The sequence below is a fragment of the Aquarana catesbeiana genome, linkage group LG05 (assembly GCF_042186555.1).
Source record: "Aquarana catesbeiana isolate 2022-GZ linkage group LG05, ASM4218655v1, whole genome shotgun sequence".
NCBI lineage: Eukaryota > Metazoa > Chordata > Amphibia > Anura > Ranidae > Aquarana > Aquarana catesbeiana.
The window spans coordinates 551,451,050-551,473,202 of NC_133328.1; the positions used below are offsets into that span (position 1 = coordinate 551,451,050).

General features: G+C 43.7%; 1 protein-coding gene across 2 annotated transcripts in view; it reads right to left on the reverse strand.

Moving 5' to 3' along the window:
* PAG1 (phosphoprotein membrane anchor with glycosphingolipid microdomains 1) overlaps positions 1-22,153 on the reverse strand; it is a 400,978-nt gene that overhangs the window by 333,353 nt on the left and 45,472 nt on the right. The gene's annotated exons all lie outside the window — the stretch shown is intronic.

Here is a 22,153-nt window from a genome sequence, read left to right on the forward strand (position 1 = left end):
TGCAGAGTGGCCCCATTTACCTAAATGGGTCGAGATTGACAGGCGGTAGCACCCACCAAAAGCAACAGTGGGTTTAATTCCTGCTGTGTTATGTGTACACCTTTGGCTGCTGAGGGATTGAGGGCGGTAAAACCGTGACTCAACCGCCCCAACGTTACGTGTGACGCCACCATATGCAAGTAAGGGCTTATTCACAAGTGCAGAAGGCACTGCTGCTCCTCTGAAAAGCGATCCGATTGTGTTTGACAGGTGGTAGGGAGGTGTTATGTTGCCTTCTAACCACCAAATTTGAACCCATGATTAACGTGTAATGCAGGCGACTGACATGGTAGTATGGCAATTAGAGGTTTAAATCAGGTGTGAGAAAGCATGCAGTGCTCTGGACTATGGTTAGCGGAGGCCTGTAATGCTGCACCGTGCATCCAGCACAGTGCAGCATTACAGGCCTCCTCTAACCACAGTCCAGAGCACTGCATGCATTACAGGCCTCCTCAGACCAGACCAGACAAAACCACAAACTGCAAGCGACTGTGCAGCCAGCATTACAGGCCTCCAAGTCCTCAGATGACGGTCAAGAGCAGCACTGCGCATCACAGGCCTCCCGAGTCCCGAGGAGATTCCCACTCCCGAACCAGTCCTGGGTGGACTATGCCACCACAAAGTAGTGGCGGTCTGAGGAGGCCTGTACTGCATGCAGTCCATCCAGGTGGTCTCAGGTCTGAGGGATGGCCTCTAATGCACAGAAGAACACAGAAGGGATCTGCTGCACACAAACTACTTTCTTACTCTACTCTCATCCTCTCCATCTGATGTCATCGCTGCTTGGGATAGCGTGAGATGAGATAAAATATTCTATGTATAAAGTAGCCTGTTCCACCACTAAATAGTCACACAGAAGGAACTCATGCATAAGAGTATTTATGGCACTCAAAGTTTACAATCTTTTGCATTATTGGTAAAATTATTAAAGTTGAACTCCAGTAAAGGGAAAAAATGGCTTCGGTCGTACTGTAAGGTTTAAGTGCTTGTTTAGGTCTAGGAGGCCACAAAGAAATAGTGGTCTGAGGAGGCCTGTACTGCATGCAGCCCATCCAGGTGGTCTGAGGGATGGCCTTTAATGCAGTGCTCTCGATGCCAGTGGTCACTGGTGGCCTGTAATGCTGCACAGTGCTGGTTGGTGGTCTCAGGTCAGGGGGATGGCCTGTAATGCACAGTGCCCTAGATGGCGGTGGTCGAGGGGGGTCCTCAGGCCTGTAATTGTAATGTACACTCTCACAATGGGTGCGCTCTGCTCTGGATGGTTGTTGTCAGGAGTCGGAGATGGGTAGGGAGTGGGACTAGGGAGGCCTGTAATGCACAGTGCTGCTCTTGACGGTCGTCTGAGGACTTGGGGGCCTGTAATGCTGGCTGCACATTCGCATACATGCTGGGAGCGGAAGCAGGCGGAGCTCCGTGGAAACCAGAAGTTAGTTGCCTAGGGAAAACGTCCCTGCCTCACGTTTTCGTTTGTGAACGAAAACGGAATTGACTTTCTTCATAGTTTTCGTCAGCCAAAACACCAATCCTGGATGGACTATGCTATGCCTTGGTCTACCAAAAACTGGTAACTTATGGGTAAGGACAATGGCTTCTGAAAAGTACAAAATATGAGGTCTATAGAAAGCAGGAGTTCGATAAATAACCTTTAGCACCAGTATAGTATTTGTGAAGCCTCGTCTAGAGCTCTAGGTAAAAATCCAGTTGCCAGAAATCATAAAACTCTCCCTGCAAGCTAAGAGTCTGTTAGCTAATGAAAAGAGATTGAGGGTTTAAAGATTTTCCGCCAGTCATACACTTTAGAATGCTGAACTCTCTGAGTTATACTGTCAGACACTTTATACTGTGCGTCAGTAGCTGCAAACTATCAGCTCTTCACAAGATAAGAATTGTAATTAATCTTCCCATAACAAAATAACTTGCACCCTATCAATAGGTTTGTTCAGGATCAATATTCTCAAACAGAACACAGAAGGGATCTGCTGCACACAAACTATCATACTCTACTCTCATCCTCTCCATCTGATGTTATCGCTGCCTGGGATAGCGTGAGAAGAGATAAAATATTCTATGTACAAAGTATCCTGTTCCACCACTAAATAGTCACACAGAAGGAGGTCATGCATAAGAGTATTTATGGCACTGAATAAAGTTTACAATCTTTTGCATTTTTGGTAAAATTATTAAAGTTAACTCCAGGAAAGGGAATAATGGCTGCCGTCGTACTGCAAGGTTTAAGTGTTTGTTTAGGTCTAGGAGGCCACAAAGAAATAGCAATACTTATTCGATCCTTCGCTCCCTCAAGGCTGTAAGTCTGGTCCCCACAGCCTCTTCTCTCCTATGTTCCAGCAATCACAGGTCCCCTGACATCATCAAATCCAATGCACAGCCCATAGCCCTGCATTGGGAGATGAGGGCATAGAGGGACAGTCCACTACCGGAAGCAAATGGAGTAGAGTGCCCACAGCCAGAGGATTGGCTAAGTAAACGCTGTTTTTTTCACAGTCCTTATATACCTAAAAGAGCATTTCACCCTTGCACTGCTGGGGCAGCCCCACTGCAAGGAACATTTTTCCTGTCTCCAAAGATGGGCTTTAAGGTTACCAAAGTCCTCATACACAATAAGTAATAATCTGTAAACCTTTACGTTGATAACATTTGATTTTCCATAGAAGTTTGGATGTACTACTACATAAACTAAACTGCACGAATGAAAACAAATCCTCAATTAAAAAGGGACCCTTTAACCAGTTGCTGATTGCCCTATAGCACTTTTACTACAGGGCGGCCAGGCTGCACAGGATCACAAATATATCCACAATCTTGCATTTCCGTCTATCGGGCACGAGTGCGTGCCACCAAAGGCTCGCTCCCGCTAGGATTCTACACAGCAGGAGTTGATCAGCAGGTCCCACGGACCCGATGTCTGCCGGTGTTCTATTGAGAAATGCCTCCCATCGAAAAATGCCTCAAATGGGTCTGAGCATACGCAGTACCAAACGTCACTCCAGCTGATATGTTGATCAGCTGGTGCGACTTAAAAACACAGCGCATGCGCAGATCGTCGGAGGCATTATCCAACGCTATGCAAACAGCAGAGGGAGAAAGTACTTGTCAGATTCTACCTCGTTGTTGCAAGGCGGGTTTTGCCTGTACTGAACGCCACGATTTCTGTTCGATGCATGGCGGGTTCAGTGTGTTAAATGGCGGGTTTTGCCTGTGTCCAAGGGTGGGTTAAAAGCACACACAAAAACTTGCCCCTTCAACACACCCCGCAATAGCAAATGACAATTACATTCTCCCTCCGTGCTCAGCAGATCGTTGAATACTGCCTCCGACTATCCACACATGCGCTGTGTTGACGTCACGCCAGCTGATCAACATATCAGTTGGAGTGACGTTGCGTACTGTGCATGCGCAGACCCATCAGAGGCATTTTTCGATAGAACACCAGCACCCGCTGATCATTCAGGTCACAGGCAGAACGGCAGTCTGCCTATGTAAACAAGGCAGATCATTGTTTTGTCAGTAAGGAAGGCATGGATTCTGTATTCCTGCAAAGCAGGGACACAGATCTATGCCTTCCCCTAGTACAAGCACCACACACACACACACCAGTAAAAAAACAGCTAGGCACACAGTTAACCTTTTGATCGCCCCTGATGTTAACCCCTTCCCAGCCAGTGTAATTAGTACAGTGACAAAGTGTCAAAAGTGTCCGTTAGTGTACAATTTGTCTGCCGCAATATCGCAGTCCCACTATAAATCACTAACCACTGCAATTACTATATATATATATATATATATATATATATATATATATATATATATATATATATATATATATATATATATATATATATATATATATATATTTATATAAAAAAAAGGGAAGAAGAGGATTCCATAAATATATCCCATAGTTTGTAGCTGCTATAACTTTTACGTAAACCAGTCAATATACACTTATTAGGATTTTTTTAAAACAAAAATATGTAGCAGAATACATATTGGCCTAAATTGATGAAGGCATTTGATTTTTTATGGGATATGTTTTATAGCAGAAAGTAACAAATGTTTTTTTTTTTGTTTTTTTTTTTTTTCAAAATTGTTGTTTTTTTTTTGTTTGTTTATAGAGCAAAAAATAAAAAACCTGAAAAGGGTGAACTTGTCCTTTAATGACACTTAAACATGGAGAAAATCAGTAAAGTGTGAGTGAAGAGTTGTACTTGTGGTACATAATGCTTTATGAAAATTGACATTGTGGCGAAAACAAAGCGAAACACATAAAACATTTTTTTTAAATGGCAAAAAAAAAAAAAAAAAAAACGCAATGCCATGAAAACATGTTTAAAACCTCAGGATGTTCTGACATCTCATGTTTCAAACCAGTCTACTTTGTGTACACTATATGTTAAGGCAACACTTCTCATTCGCATGACAGACCCATCTTTGTTGCGGCAGCAAGCCTTGATCGAGAAGAGCAATTAGCAAAGACTTAGGAATTGAACCAACACATTGATTCCAGATTCTCCTCCATGGTGCGTCACATTAAGATGATGCACTGCCTTTTTCAGGGACAAAAATAAACTAGCAAATGCAAAGCAGCAGCTAGGTTCAATTACAGCCACTAAAAACAGCCATAAAAAGCTCTACACCAAGAAGTGATGCTATAGAGATTCATTTTTTTCTCTATGCAGTGACATCACACTGGCCACTTCCTTAGGAAATGTAATCAACTTTGGCAATAAAAAGCCGCTGGTGATGTATGGTCCCCCCTTGGAGAAATCCCCAGGGACCAGGCACATAATCGAAATGCAGGGAGAAAGCCTCAATCACTGTAAATGTTGCTTTTTAGCCAACAATAAATCAGAAGTCTCATTTATTGAAAGCCGTGGCCTTTTAGCCTTTGTCATGGAAAAGGGCCATTTTAAGAATACAGTGAGTTCTTTTTAAAGAGGCTCACAAAAATGAAATCTGTTAAAGGCAGCAGTTCAAACAAGTGACAATAGAATTGTGTATCTACTCGTAACAGCTGAAATGTGGAAGCAGTGTGTATTTTCTGGATCAGGGTCTGTTAAATCTATATGAAGAAAGATAGTAATTGCTCCGCCTGTGAAAATCCAATGGAAAGCAGAATGTTTGATGGTGGAACCCAAGATGACATTAAAAGGCACAAAAGGCTGAGACATCTAGAAGGTATATTGACCTACAAAACCTAACCATGTATGTAGTACATAGACTACAGCGAAAATGGAAGTCACGAGCAATCATGGCCCAAGGGTTTAATCAATCTTAGAGCACCAGTACTGCAGTAATAAATATAGTATGGACGCCGTACTTGGTTGATCACAAGGCTTTCAGTTTGGTGTCAGGTTTAAAGAGACATTGGGGTTGAATTACTAAAGGCAATAGACTTAACTTTTCAAGGGAAGTTGCACCAGTTTAGAGAAGGAGGCGAACTTCTATTATCCAATCATGTGTAAGCAAAAATGTCATTTTTAAATTTTCCTAGCACATAACTGGGTATTCTTTGCAAAATCAAATTTTCACCACATTCACTAAACCGGGGCCTCGGAAAGCCGCCAATCGCAAGTGACTGCAGGGAGTCGACAGGTAGATCGTGACCACGGCTTTGCATCTCCCCAACCTCCGCCGTTCTCATGTTAAGCTGCAGAGTGGAGAAAGTGGGGGACAGCATAGTGCTGGATGGAGGGCGGGGGCGGGAACTGCCTCAGTGATTGGTTACTAGGCAATTGTAGCAACCAATCACCAGCTTATTATTATGAACTTCGGCAGCTCCCGCCTTCCACCCAGCACTACGCTCTACTGATCTCAGCTCTGCTGCACACACACTGGAGGGTGGGAAGTGCTACCTACACAGTGCTGTGTGTACATGGTGGGGGGGGTGATGTGAAGGGGACAGAGGAGATACTGCTGGAGGGGGACATAGGACACTACAGTGGGGTGGGGGGAAATTGTAATGAGAAATGGACAGAGAGCAATGCATTGGGGGAGGCAGAGGACACTACTATGGGGGGGGAGTGATGTGAAGGGGGGGGGTACAAGACACCACTGTGATGTGAAGGGGGGCAGAGGACACTACAGTGGGGGTGGCGATTTTTTTATTTTTATTTTTTTATACATAAAAGGGTGCCACCTAGTACTCCCTTCCCCAACAAATAATCACATATATCCATGTAACAGGCTGGTGATCCGGGAAGCAATAAAGTCAAACCAGACAATAGAAGTAAAAGCATAACTAATAATGTGATTTGCTGATTTTACAGTGTGACAGATGTGAACAACTTTGTTACATTGGAAATGTACACTATTTTGTCAAAAGTATTGTGCCACACATGAACTTTAATGGCATCCCAGTCTTAGTCTGTAGGGTTCAATATTGAGTTGGCCCACCCTTTGCAGCTATAACAGCTTCAACTCTTCTGGGAAGGCCGTCTACAAGGTTTAGGAGTGTGTCTATGGGAATGTTTGACCCTTCTTCCAGAAGCGCATTTGTGAGGTCAGGCACTGATGTGGACAAGAAGGCTTGGCTCGCAGTCCCAGCTCTAATTTATCCCAAAGGTATTCTATAGGGTTGAGGTCAGGACTCTGTGCAGGCCAGTCAAGTTCCTCCACCCCAAACTCACTCATCCATGTCTTTATGGACCTTGCTTTGTGCACTGGTGCGCAGTCATGTTGGAACAAGAAGTGGCAATCCTCAAACTGGTCCCATAAAGTTGGGAGCGTGAAATTGTCCAAAATGTCTTGGTTTGCTGACGCCTTAAGAGTTCTCTTTACTGGAACTAAGGGGCCAAGCCAAACCCCTGAAAAACAATCCCACATCATAATCCCCCCTCCACCAAATGATTTGGACCAGTGCACAAAGCAAGGTCCATAAAAGAAATGTATGAGCGAGTTTGGGGTGGAGGTAGTTGACTGCCCTGCACAGAGTTCTGACCTCAATCCAATAGAACACCTTTGGGATGAATTAAAGCGCAGCCCAGGAGCCAGGCCTTCTCGACCAACATCAGTGCCTGACCTCACAAATGTGCTTCTAGAAGAATGGTCAAACATTCCCATAGACACACTCCTAAACCTTGTGGACGGCCTTCCCAGAAGAGTTGAAGCTGTTATAGCTGCAAAGGGTGGGCCAAAGCAATATTGAACCCTAAGGACTAAGCATGGGACGCGATTAAAGTTCATGTAAAGGCAGGCGTCCCAATATTCTTGACAATATAGTGTATTTAGATAAACAAAGTTAAAAATATTTTGTTAGACATTTGGCTATATACCTGAATTTTATCTTAAAAGAGAAAAATACCAGGACTGAATTAAGTGAGACACATGTACCAGATCTGTGCGAGATATTTCTGCAGACATCAGCAAATGATTCTGACAGCTAGCCACCCTTAGTCATATGGTACCAAGGCGACTGACACCCACAGACAATATATTTCTGACAGCTGCCACATCATATGTGGGCGAGAAGGCTGCTGTTTTTCTGAGCAGAAGTGTCGCCTAAGAGATGTGTAGGGTTTTCAACTAATCCCCCACTGAAATCTGTAAAGGGGAACCTAAGGAGAGTAAACATGGGAATGATTTACTACAATGTGAATTCAAACTAATTAAGTGAATTGTGTTCACAATAAAAATCTTAACATAAGCAGCTGAATCCTGAAATGCTGATCAACTCATGGGGTAACTGGCAATGAGACTCGAAGCAGAGCATCAACTGACAAACCGAATACCTCTAAAACGGCATAAGTCTACAAGAAAGGGTGTGTAGTGTGGTGTAGGGGCAAGTTTTCTAGCACTAGGGGCATGATTTCCACATGACATTGTTTTATCAGTTTACAGAATCCTCTCTCAACCTTTCCAACAGTGACAAGAAAAAGTATGTGAACCCCCATTTACTGTTTTTAATGACGTTATTTGCCATAAAATGTGATCTGATGCTTCTTATGAACAGCACTCTTAAAATGTTTGAGTGTCTTATCAAAGTAGCTCTAAAAATCACACCTACAAGTGTGCAAACTACTGACTCCAATTAACTTTTGTAAGAGCAATTAGTCTATGGGTTCACTCACTTGTTCCTGGGTGTGTTCAATAAAAGGCAATTACTTACCTGAGCCCGATCTCGATCCAGCGCTGAGTACAAGAGCGGCTCTCTACTGCTACTGTAAATCACAGCCAATGAGGAAGTGTTGGGCAGGGCCAAGCCACGCTCAGGAGCGAGCCTCCACAAGTACCCCCAGAGCAAGCGGCTTTCTAGGATTAGCACCCAGCAGGGGGGAGGTGCCAGGAATACCAGCGGGGGGGACCCAAGAAGAGGAGGATCGGAGCTGCTCTGTGCAAAAACCATTGTACAGAGCTGCTAAATATGCAATGTTTGCCATTAAAAAAAAAAAATGATGGCTTTAAAATCACTTTAAATACATTGTGTTTGTTGTTGTGACTTAGACGAGGAACATTTATAGCAAATTGCTGCATTAAAAAAAAAAAAAAAAAAAACCAGTTACAGTGATGCTAGACACACACGGTTTAAGACCCCTCTTACACTGGCAATTTTCAGGCGTTCTAGCGCTAGAAATGGCATCTGTAAAGCGCCTGAAAACTGCCCCCATTCATTCATTACAATGGGTGCTCTCACAACCGGGCAGTGTGCTTGGGCGACGTTAGAAAAAGTCCTGCAAGCAGCATCATTGGGACAGTTTGGGAGCGCTGTATACAGCGCTCCCAAAACGCCTCTGCCCATTGCAATGAATGGGCAGCGCTTCAGAAGTGCCTGAAAAGCACTTTGGAAGTGCCACAACAGGGGAGTTTTTAACCCCCTTTTTGGGGTTAAAAGCGCCCTGCTATCGGTCGAAAAGCGGCACGAAAGCGCCACTTAAATAGTGGTAAAGTGCCGATAAAATGGGGGAAAAAAAAAACAGCCTTTGGAATACAGAGTAAAATAATTAGTGTCAATAAACGGTTTTACATTGGCATACCAATATATATTTGAAATTAAATCTATTACAATGCATCCGGAAAGTATTCACAGCGCTTCACTTTTTCCACATTTTGTTATGTTACAGCCTTATTCCAAAATGGATTAAATTCAAAGATTTCAAATAAAAAACGAAAAAAAAAAAAAAAAAATCACATGTACATAAGTATTCACAGCCTTTGCCATGACACTCAAAATTGAGCTCAGGTGCATCCAGATTCCACTGATCATCTTTGAGATGTTTCTACAACTTGATTGGAGTCCACCTGTGGTAAATTCAGTTGATTGGACTTGATTTGGAAAGGCACACACCTGTCTATACAAGGTCCCACAGTTAACAGTGCATGTCAGAGCACAAACTAAGCTATGAAGTCCAAGGAATTGTCTGTAGACCTCCGAGACAGGATTGTATCGAGGCACAGATCTGGGGAAGGGTACAGAAAAATTTCTGCAGCATTGAAGGTACCAATGAGCACAGTGTGTAAATATATACCCTCGCGCTAATGGTGTATCAAACAACAAAGAAATAAGATTCAAAATGCAGCTACTATACACAAAGTGCTAACCACTTGAAAACCATATAAATATAGCACTCGCAAACACAATAAGTGAAAATATGTTGACCAAAAAGGAAACAAAGTCCAAATACAATGAGTGAAAATAAAGTCCAAATAAAGTGACTAAAGGTGCTCCAATCCAAACTGAAGGAAATGTAAGGTGCTTCAGAAAAATTCAGGTGTGCAACACCCTCTCATGTATCCCCACTCACCAGATCAGAACGACCCCCAGCTTTTCAGTCTGGTGGGTTATTTAAAGCTTGGTAAAAAAATCCTGGGATGACGGATATGGTGATAAGTCTTTAGGCCCAGAATTCCTTTATAGAGTTTCTAAGCCAGAAACAACAGGTTTCTGGCTTAAAGGTTTTAATGTAAAAGGGAGTGGGTACTTACAACAAGTAAGATTAAAACAAGTCTCAAAATGGAGCTGTGGATGTAAAACCCGCCGTTCCTGGCGTGCGTTCCACGGGACCAGAAGTGACGTCGAGCAGTGGCCTCCATCATAAATGGAAGAAGTTTGGAACCACCAGAACTCTTCCTAGAGCGGGCCGCCTGGCCAAACTGAGAAATCGGGGGAGAAGGGCCTTAGAGGTGACCAAGAACCCGATGGTCACTCTGACAGAGCTCCAGTGTTTCTCTGTGAAGAGAGGACCTTCCAGAAGAACAACCATCTCTGCAGCACTCCACCAATCAGGCCTGTATGGTAGACTGGCCAGATGGAAGCCACTCAGTAAAAAGGCACATGGCAGCCTGCCTGGAGTTTGCCAAAAGGCACCTTAAGGACTCTGACCATGAGAAACAAAATTCTCTAGTCTGATGAAACAAAGACTGAATGCTTTGGCCTGAATGGCAAGCTTCATGTTTGGCGGAAACCAGGCACCGCTCATCACCTGGCCAATACCATCCCTACAGTAAAGCATGGCGGTGGCAGCATCATGCTGTGGGGATGTTTTTCAGCGGCAGGTACTCAGAGACTAGTCAGGATTGAGGCAAAGATGAATGCAGCAATGTACAGAGACATCCTAGATGAAAACCTGCTCTAGAGCGCTCTGGACCTCAAACTGGGGGGAAGGATCAGTGGATACGAGACAACTCTGTGAATGTCCTTGAGTGGCCCAGCCAGAGCCCAGACTGAACATTTCTGGAGAGATCTGAAAATGGTTGTGCACTGACACTCCCTATCCAACCTGATGGAGCCTGAGAGCTCCTGCAAAGAATGGGAGATGGGTGACAGTCAGGAGGGGTAGAGGGGGAAGTGCCAGGGAGGCCGATCCAGGACTGGAGCATCCCAATAAGTACGCTACTTTGAGTGACATTGGTGAAACCAGTCTGGGACCAGCACTGCTGGAGCTGAGGGACTCTCCTAGCTGCCGGGGGAAGAACTCCTCCAGTGAGAGTGGGGGGGCAGCAAAGGGAAAGGAAAGACAGATTCTGGTGGTAGGGGACTCAATTCTTAGAAGGACAGAGAGGGCAATCTGTAACCAAGACCTGAAGCGCCGAACAGTATGTTGTCTACTGGGCGCTCGGGTTCGGCACATCACGGATCTTGTGAACAGATTACTGGGAGGGGCTGGGGAAGACCCGGCTGTCATGGTGCACGTTGGCACCAATGACAAAGTCAGAGGCAGATGGAGTGTCCTAAAGAACGATTTTAGGGACTTAGGAGCTAAATTGAGGAAAAGGACCTCCAAGGTAGTATTCTCAGGAATATTACCGGTACATCGAGCCACACCAGAAAGGAAGAGGGAGATTAGGGAAGTAAACAAGTGGCTGAAGAGCTGGTGTAGTAAGGAGGGGTTTGGGTTCCTGGAGGACTGGGCCGACTTCTCAGTCGGTAACCGGTACTATAGAAGGGACGGACTGCACCTAAATGAGGAGGGTGCAGATCTGCTGGGAATGAAGATGGCCAAAAAGTTAGAGGGGTTTTTAAACTAGGCGATGGGGGGGAGGGTCCAGAGGCAGAGATAGCCAGCGCGGAAGATATTCCAGAGGGTAGTATTGGGGGCATTAGTGGCAGGTTAACCAAAGCACAAAAACACAAGGTGAGTATAGTAGCAAGTCCTAGTTGCAATCTCGAAACACCCAATACGAGGACAATATGCGACCGGTCTAAACTATGTGGCATGTTCACTAATGCCAGGAGCATGGCAGACAAGATGGGTGAACTAGAGATACTGTTGTACGAGGAGGATTTGGATTTTGTGGGAATTTCAGAGACCTGGTTCAACAGCTCTCATGATTGGCTGGCAAACATTCAAGGGTATACCCTTTACCGCAAGGATAGGGAGGGTAAAAAAGGGGGAGGGGTATGCCTATATATCAAGAATAATGTACAAGTGAATGTGAGAGATGACATCAATAAGGGAGCTAGGGAGGAGGTGGAATCCTTATGGGTAGAGCTCCAAAGGGATGAAGCTAAGGGGAAAACAATACTGGGAGTATGCTATAGGCCCCCTAATCTGAGGGAGGAAGTGGAGACGGATCTCCTATCACAAATTGGATTAGCAGCAAGGATGGGAAGTGTTATCATAATGGGGGATTTTAATTATCCAGACATAGACTGGGTGGAGGGAACCGCGCATTCATTTAAGGCTCGCCAATTCCTTAATGTCTTGCAGGACAATTTTATGGGTCAGATGGTAGACGCACCAACTAGAAATAAAACATTACTGGATCTACTGATTACCAACAATACAGACCTGATCACGGATGTGGAAATACGGGGCAATTTAGGTAACAGCGATCACAGGTCAATTAGTTTCTGTATAAATCACACAAATAGGAAACATAAAGGGAATACAAAGACACTGAATTTCAAAAGAGCCAACTTCCCTAAACTACAAACCTTGCTAAAAGGCATAAATTGGGATAAAATATTAGGAACAAAGAATACGGAGGAGAGATGGGTTTGCTTTAAGAGCATATTAAATAAGGGCATTAGTCAATGTATCCCATTGGGTAATAAATTTAAAAGAGCGAACAAAAGTCCTGGATGGCTTAACTCCAATGTAAAAATGCATATAAAAGCAAAGCAGAAGGCCTTCAAAAAATACAAGGTTGAGGAATCATCCTCAGCATTCAGACTTTATAAAGAATGCAACAGGAAATGTAAGGGTGCAATTAGGACGGCTAAGATAGAACATGAAAGACACATAGCGGAGGAGAGCAAAAAAAATCTCAAGAAATTCTTTAAGTATGTAAACAGTAAAAAAGGGAGGACAGACCATATTGGCCCCATAAAGAATAAGGAAGGACATCTGGTTACAAAGGATGGGGAGATGGCAAAGGTATTGAATTTATTCTTCTCCTCAGTCTTCACAAGTGAATCAGGGGGCTTCAGTAACCAAAACTGCAGTGTTTATCCTCATGACACAACACAGGAAGCACCTCCATGGTTAACAGAGGACGGAAATAAAATTAGACTTGAGAAACTTAACATTAATAAATCACCGGGACCAGATGGCTTGCATCCAAGGGTACTTAGGGAACTCAGTCAAGTGATTGCCAGACCGTTGTTCCTAATTTTTACAGATAGTCTACTGACTGGAATGGTACCAGCTGATTGGAGAAAAGCCAATGTAGCACCAATATTTAAAAAGGGCCCAAAATACATCCCTGGGAATTACAGACCAGTTAGCCTAACATCAATAGTATGTAAACTCTTGGAGGGGATGATAAGGGACTATATACAAGATTTTAGTAATAAGAACGGTATCATTAGCAGTAATCAGCATGGATTCATGAAGAATCGTTCTTGCCAAACCAATCTATTAACCTTCCATGAGGAGGTGAGTTGCCATCTAGATAAAGGAAGGCCCGTAGACGTGGTGTATCTGGATTTTGCAAAAGCATTTGACACAGTTCCCCATAAACGTTTACTGTACAAGATAAGGTCCATTGGCATGGACCATAGGGTGAGTACATGGATTGAAAACTGGCTGCAAGGGCGAGTTCAGAGGGTGGTAATAAATGGGGAGTACTCGGAATGGTCAGGGGTGGGTAGTGGGGTTCCCCAGGGTTCTGTGCTGGGACCAATCCTATTTAATTTGTTCATAAACGATCTAGAGGATGGGATAAACAGTTCAATCTCTGTATTTGCAGACGATACTAAACTAAGCAGGGCAATAACTTCTCCGCAGGACGTGGAAACCTTGCAAAAAGACCTGAACAAATTAATGGGGTGGGCGACTACATGGCAAATGAGGTTCAATGTAGAAAAATGTAAAATAATGCATTTGGGTGGCAAAAATATGAATGCAATCTATACACTGGGGGGAGAACCTCTGGGGGAATCTAGGATGGAAAAGGACCTGGGGGTCCTAGTAGATGATCGGCTCAGCAATGGCATGCGAGTACAAAGAAGGGCAACAAAGCTAATAAAGGGTCTGGAGGATCTTAGTTATGAGGAAAGGTTGCAAGCACTGAACTTATTCTCTCTGGAGAAGAGACGCTTGAGAGGGGATATGATTTCAATTTACAAATACCGGACTGGTGACCCCACAATAGGGTTAAAACTTTTTCGCAGAAGAGAGTTTAACAAGACTCGTCGCCACTCATTAAAATTAGAAGAAAAGAGGTTTAACCTTAAACTATGTAGAGGGTTCTTTACTGTAAGAGCGGCAAGGATGTGGAATTCCCTTCCACAGGCGGTGGTCTCAGTGGGGAGCATTGATAGCTTCAAGAAACTATTAGATAAGCACCTAAATGACCGCAACATACAGGGATATGTAATGTAATACTGACACATAATCACACACACATAGGTTGGACTTGATGGACTTGTGTCTTTTTTCAACCTCACCTACTATGTAACTATATGTGTGCCAAGCTTGTGGCATCATACTGAATAAGACTTGAGGCTGTAATTGGTGCCAAAGGTGCTTCCACAAAGTATTGCGCAAAGGCTGTGAATACTTATGTACATATGATTTTTTTTGTTTATTATTTTTAATAGATTTCAAACAAAAAAACTTCTTTCACGTTGTCATTATGGGGTATTGTTTGTAGAATTGAGGAAAATAATGAATTTAATCCATTTTGGAAATAACAAAAATGTGGAAAAAGTGAAGCGTTGTGAATACTTTCTGGATGCACTGTATTTTTTGGCAATAACATGGTGTGGGCAGATTTTTGCCAATCACAGGTCGTCTCGCGCTCCTCCAGCCCGTGTCTTAGAAGAGGGAAGTGAAGCCTCAATCAATCTACATGTAATACTGCATCTCCATTGTGTTTAGCTGGTTAGTGGGCATGGAGGAGGAGGAGGGAGGGGGTGGGCTGACATTTACCACTGTGTATACCCCCACATGTGTGATTCTATAGTCACATGGGCTGCTCAGATGTGAGAGGGAGGAAATGTTCAGCATAGAAACTCAATGAAAAATGAGCATGTGCAGAGTTGACACTACAGCTGCAAAATCCCTAGCTGAATTGGGGACATGGACAGAAGGTGGAGATAGGGAACAACAGGATGAACCAGGTTTTATGCAGAATACAGAAAAACAAGTCTCATAGGGACGGAGTATGAACAGCATGTAATACACCATTTATTGACCGTTTATGATGTGGGTTTAATGACACTTTAATTCCAAGGGGTTCACATACCTTTCTGGTCTCAGGGAAACCCTGCTAAAAATTACTATATCTACAACTCATGATAGAGTGATAGTCAGTAGAATGAGCCTTATACTTGTGGTCATTGGGAAGAATTACACCCATACAGTACAGCTGCACAATTAATCGTTAAGAATCAAAATTGCGATCTTTTTCCCTTCCCGATCTTCAAAACAGCATGTCTCAATTCTCTCTAAAGTGCAGAGAGTTCTCACAGCTGGTAAAAAAAAATCCAGGCAGCCTGCAAAGTTTTATCATAACATGCAAATAAGTAGAAACAAAGTATCTTTTCTTCATTTATCAAAGGAAAGAACTCCTGTAAATGAGGGAAGTTTAACCATTTACAAGACCTTTTCTGACATTTGTTGCTTACAAGTAAAAATCATTTTCTGCTAGAAAATTACTTGGAACGCCTAAAAATGCAGGGGCAGAGAACTCTCTGCACTGAGTTTTTTTTTTTAGCAGAGACTCTAGAGAAATAAATGGTGGTTGTTGCAATATTTTAATGTCACACCGTATTTGCGCAACGGTTTTTGAAACGCAATTTAAAAAAAAAAAACAAAAAAAAAACCTTTAACCACTTGCCGCCTGCCATATAGCAATATGACGTCAGCAAAGTGGCTGTGTTATCCTGACCGGACATCATATGACGACTTTCAGGATAAGAACAAGCTGCTGCGTGCCCCTGGGGACGCGCATCACGGCGATCTGACACACCGCAACACTGAGTCTCCGATGGAGACTCTTTACCACGTGATCAGCCATGTCCAATCACGGCTGATCACAGTGTAAACAGGAAGAGCCATTGATCGGCTTTTCCTCACTCACATCTGTCAGACGCGAGTAGAGGAGAGCCAATTGGCTGCTCCTGACAGGGGTGGTCTGTGCTGATTATCAGCGCAGCCCAACCCCCTCCCGAGGATGCCCACACTGGACCACCAGGGACGCCACCAGGGATGACCACCACTAGTCACCACCAGGCATACTACCCATGGCCACCAGGGATAACAATCAGTGCCCACAATGGATGCCAATCAGTGCCCACAATGGATGCCTGCCAATCAGTGATGTCCATCAGTACCATCCATTAGTGTACATCAGTGCCACCTATCAGTGCCCATACATGCCCATCTGTGCCACCTATGAGTGCTCATCCGTGCCGTCTATCAGTGCTGCATCTCAGTGCCGCCTATTAGTGCCCATCAGTGAAGGAGAAAACTTACTTATTTAGAAAGTTTTGTAACAGAAACAACAAAAAAACGTTTTTTTTTTTTTCAAAAAGCTGGATATACATGGATCAAATCTCTGTAGAATCCCTGCAGAAGCAGCTGAATTTTGAACCATCTATAGGCAAGCTGGTAATACTGAAGTCGATCCATTGATCAACTTGGGTACAACCAGCATGTCTGATTTCTTTATATGTGATTACTGCCGGCGGCTATAGTCGTTAGCAGTAATCATGGTGTTCTGCCAGCCGGGAAGGATCCCTGCGAACCCCCTGGTGGCAAAACACAAAAGCACTGTGGGAGGCATTCCCCCATCAACGCTGTTGACTGGGGAAGTCAAGCAATTTTTTTTCCTTCCACCTGTGGAGGAAAGAAAGAAAATCCAATAATCTATGGGCTGCCTTAAGTGTGCTTTCACACTGAGGCGTTGGGGACGTCGACCGCTAGTGGGGCGCTTTTAACCCCCGCTAGTGGCCGAAAAAGGGTTAAAACTGCTGTGGTGCTTTGCCGGCGGGTGGCTTGGCGGCCCTGCCCATTGATTTCAATGGACAGGGGCACTTTTAGGAGCAGTGTATACACCACTCCTACAGCGCTGCAAAGATGCTGCTTGCAGGACTTTTTTTTACCATCCTGCAAGCGCACCGCTCCAGTGTGAAAGCCCTCGGGCATTCACACTGGAGAGACAGAAGAGGCTCTTTACAGGCGCTATTTTTAGCGCTGCAGCACCTGTAAAGTGCATCAGTGTGAACTATAATGTAGAATAGAGCTGCACAATTCTGGCTAAAATGAGAATCACAATTTTTTTGCTTAGACAAAAGATCACAATTCTTGCGGCGTAACATCATCTTTTACATTATACAAAAAAATTAGGCTAACTTTACCGTTTAGTTTTTCTTTTATTCATTAAAATGTATATTTTTTCCAAAAGAATTGCATTTGAAAAGACCACTGCGCAAATACAATGTGACATAAAATATTCCCTAGGGCAGTGATGGTGAACCTTGGCACCCCAGATGTTTTGGAACTACATTTCCCATGATGCTCATGCACTTTGCAATGTAGTTCAGCATCATGGGAAATGTAGTTCCAAAACATCTGGGGTGCCAAGGTTCGCCATCACTGCCCTAGGGTCTCTGCTAAAAAAAAACATATATAATGTTTGGGGGTTCCAAGTAATTTTCTAGCAAAAAATACTGATTTTATCTTGTAAGCAACAAGTGTCAGAAAAAGGTTTAGTCTTTAAAGTGGTTGTAAACCCCCGATTGTCACTTTTACCTATAGGTAAGCTTAGAATAAGGCTTATCTATAGGTAGTGGAAATATCTCCTAAACGGGCGCCATTAAGGAGATATTTACCTTGTAGTGCACCGATGTCATTGGTGCATGCGCTGTGAAGTAACGGACCCCCATTCTTCACTCGCACGTGCCGTGACTGCCGGCTCCCGCGCGCATGCGCAACGTCATGCGGCTCTGGCCAGTCACAGAGCCAGAGTCCACGGCCCTGGAAGGAAGAGGGGCAAAGATGGATGCGGCCACCAGCAGGGACAGTGTGGGCTTCGTTTGCAGGTAAGTGCCATATAATGGGCTAGTATGCAATGCATACTAGCCCATTATGCTTTTACTTTGCAGGGCAAAGCAGGGGAAAAAAAAAAAGAGGAAGTAAAACCCATCAGGGTTTACTTCCTCTTTAAGTGGTTAAACTGACCTCATTTACAGATGAAAGTTAATTCCTTTGATCTAAAAGAACTAAATGTTACAATGTTTCTCTTTATCTCAGCCTAAGCATTTTTTTTTTTTTAACAGCTGTCAGAAGAGAACTCTCTGCACTGAATCCAGGAAATGCTGTGAGGGGAGTAGAATCGCGATCTCGATTTTTTAATGATTAATCGTGCAGCTCTAATGTAGAAGCAAAGAAAAATGCTTTGGCTTTAGATACACTCCAACCAGGATGTTGATGGGAGATTTTACCCATATGTCAGCAGACTTACCCATATATTAGCATAGACTAATGCAAAAAATTAAATACAGAAAAAAGGGCCTTTTATATAGTCTTCTTGCAGAGAGGAAAGATCATTTTTAATAAAGGAAAAAGCTTTTCAACATTTATGACTGTAGAGTCACCAAGTGTTGCAAAGCTAAAATGATCACTGAATGAAATGTCATGTCTCAGAAAACACATCTGCGGGAGTGTGAAGCCATGACTTCAGCACTGGAAAGGAAAGAACATCACACATTTAAATGTCTAATGCTTTCATAGTACATTACACTCACAAATTTGAGGTCTCTTCAGGTAATACACCATTAGACAAATCTGCTGCAATTTGACCATGTTCATTACAAAAATACAGCCAGACAGAACTATTTCACAGATGTGAAGAAGTAAAGTCATTAAAAGTGATTGTAAACCCTTGTGTTTTTTTTTTTTTTTTTTTTAACACATAAACATGCCTATACAAGGGTTTTGCACGGAGCAGCCCTGATCCTCCTCTTCTGGGATGCCCCGGCGGCGTTTCTGACTCCTGCTCTTCATCGAGTGCCCCCACGGAGAGCCGCTTTCACATGGGGGCACCCATGCCGCCTTGATCACGAGTCCCGCTGCTGCGTCTATTGACACAGACAGCAGGACTTGGCCCTGTCCCCACTTCCGTGTCACTGGATTTGATTGACAGCAGCAGGAGCCAATGGCTCCTGCTGCTATCAATCTATCCAATGAGGATGGAGACAGCAGCTGGATTAGCTGGGCTCTTGCACATCCCTGGAATGGGTGGACTCAGGTAGGAAAAAAGGGGGGCTCTGGGAGCACTATTACTGTATAAATGACACTGGCAGGGAAGGGGTTAATATCAGGGGGCGATCGAAGGGTTAAGTGAGCTCCTAGGGAGTGATTTCTAACTGTGGGGGGGGGTGCTGACACTGGAGGAAAACAGAGATCCAGGTTTCTGCTTAGCAGGAACACAAGATCTCCATTTTCCTCCCTCACAGAACGGCCTTGTTTACATAGGCAGACAGCAGTTCAGTCTCTTCTCTGAACGATCGCGGGTGTTCAATCACAGCGGGAGGGTGGCTCTGGCCGCATGCGCACGCCCCAGAGCCAACAACAGCGATGACGTACAGGTACGTGATTTTGCGCTTAACCACTTCCAGACCACCCCACCATGGATTTACGTCGCTACTTTGACGTTAAATACCGGGGTTATGGAAGCAGATAGCTGCCATAACCCCGGTATTTTCTTCAAGGGCGGGCGGTCCGCTTTGAGATAAAAGTGGTCTCTGCGGCGTATTTGGTGGTGGAAGAGGTGCCCACCCCCCTCCCGCTGTGTCAAGGTTGTCTCTGCAGCTTACCGGATCCGTCAGTAGCGGCGGAGAAAATCCAATGCTGTCCCGAGAGGCAGGAAGTCGAGTGAGGGCATGATGGACCCCACTTGACTCAAGGCCCCTGGATGACAGAAGTGACGTCAAATGTCCCTTCCGCCCAACTGCCTTAAAAAAGGGACAATTTTCTTTTATTGAAAAAAAAAATAAAAAAACTTTTATTTTTTATTGCATTTTAGTGTAAATATGAGATCTGAGGTCCCCTGACCCCAAATCTCACATTAAAGAGGACCTGTCATGCTTTTTTCTTTTACAAGGGATGTTTACATTCCTTGCAATAGGAATAAAAAGTGATTTTTTTTTAAAGGGACAGTGTAAAAATAAAAAGTAAAAAAAATAAAAAAAAAAAAAAAAAAAAATTGTAAAAAGTGCCCTGTCCCTCCGTGCGCGCACGCAGAAGTGAATGCATACGTAAATTGCGCCCGCATATAAAAACGATGTTCAAACCACACATGAGGTATCGCCGCGATCAGTAGAGCAAGAGCAATCATTCTAGCAAAAACCTCCTCTGTAACTCAAAACTGGTAACCTGTAGAAATTTTTAAACGTCGCCTATAGAGATTTTTAAGTGTTAAAGTTTGTCACCATTCCACGAGCGGGCGCAATTTTGAAGAATGAGATGTTGGGTATCAATTTATTCGGCGTAACATTTTCTTTCACATTGGGCTAACTTTATGGTTTTCTTATTTTTTGATTCAGAATAGTGTATTTTTCCAAAATTGCGTTTGTTAGACCGCTGCACAAATACGGTGACAAAGTTAAAAAGTTATGTTTGGGGGTTCTAAATAATTTTCTAGCAAAAAAAAAAAAAAAAATGTAAAAAAATAGGCTTGGTCCTTAAGTGGTTTAATGGGCGCCCTGCCACAGTAAATGTATGTGAGGTGGTCCTTAAGTGGTTAAAGTAACAAAAAACCTTGAGTTAGCCTTTAACTGTATATTTAGCCGTTTGCCAGAAGTTCAGCTTATAAGTGAAAACCTCAGATATGAACAAAGCATATCCCTCTATAGTGTGTACTTGTCTCAATTAGGAGCACTAAGTGTCATTTCTGTCTGCTGCTCCATTCCTCTGCCAATTGCATGAGTCACTTCTGAAACGTTTTTTTGACATCAAGACAAAAAGGTGACAGGGGAGAGCGCTCCAGCAGATTGACAGCCTCAGCTCCATTCCTGTGTGCCTTGTTAAGGGGGAGTGTTAAGGGGGGGTGTTAAGGGGGAGAGGGCGGTTCCCTTCCCTCCAATCAGCTCTCAGAGCTCTCCTCACTAAGCCCTGCAGAGTAACTTCAGCTCGCCACCCCCCTTTTTTCTGAACTCTCAGACAAGCTTTAAAATTCAGCACTTTAAACTGATGTAGAGAAGAGAAGATTGCAGATAAACAGGTATCACTTATGTAGGAAGATTTGTTCCATCTTTGTATATCGCCTGAAGCCAGTCACTTCACCGGGTATATGTAAGGATTTACAATCACTTTCAGGGTCAGGGGTATGGTTCATGTAAAAAGAGTTAAATCGAAAAACTTATCTCTGGCCCAATAATTTTTTTTTGGAGTATATATTCTTTATAAAATACTGAACGAAGAACATGTTAGGGCTTATTTACACCTGTGTGCAGGTGTAGGCATAGCTAACAGGTATTCAAAAAACACAAAACGCAATTTTGAGGGGGGGGGGGGGGGTCATGATTCAAAGCATTGTGGCACATGTACACCCTCAACCAGCTACTTCTGGTTGCTCAACGGCCTATTTTTACTGTCCCAGAAACCGCAAGTATAAACAGTACAGTATCTATTTTCATGCCACATCAGGATGACGGTATTCTACACCGTGCAGGTTTTTTATCCATAAGCAGACATCTGCATGAGTCTGAGCAGGCTCCTGAAAGCCAATTGACCAAAGAAGCAAGCTACAAACATCAAATAGGTGTAAATCAGAACAGAAGATTAAATCGATTGAGATGCCAAGCAATCAGATAATGCTGTAAGGCAGAAGAGCCATTTTTCAATATAAAATTACTCCTACGAACTTGCCAAGGTCTAGCAATGTCATCAATAAACCCTAAATATGGAGTATACATAGAGACACAATACACAAGTACATTTCCATCAAAAGGTAACAGAGGCCTTGAATGCAATCAGAGCCATCTCCTATGTCTTTCATCAGCAAGCGATAATCCGTTACACCACACACGGATTAAGACCCTGTCAAAAATTGCTTCCAGTGCCCCCCCCCCCCCCCCGCCTCCCAGCTCACTCAAAAGGGTCCAACTGTGTGTACAGCCCAAGAGCTGTCATCTCCAATACCGCCTGCCTGGGTCAATGATTCCTTTGACAGCATATGCAGTCCGCTGGTCAGTCCCAGCATGCAT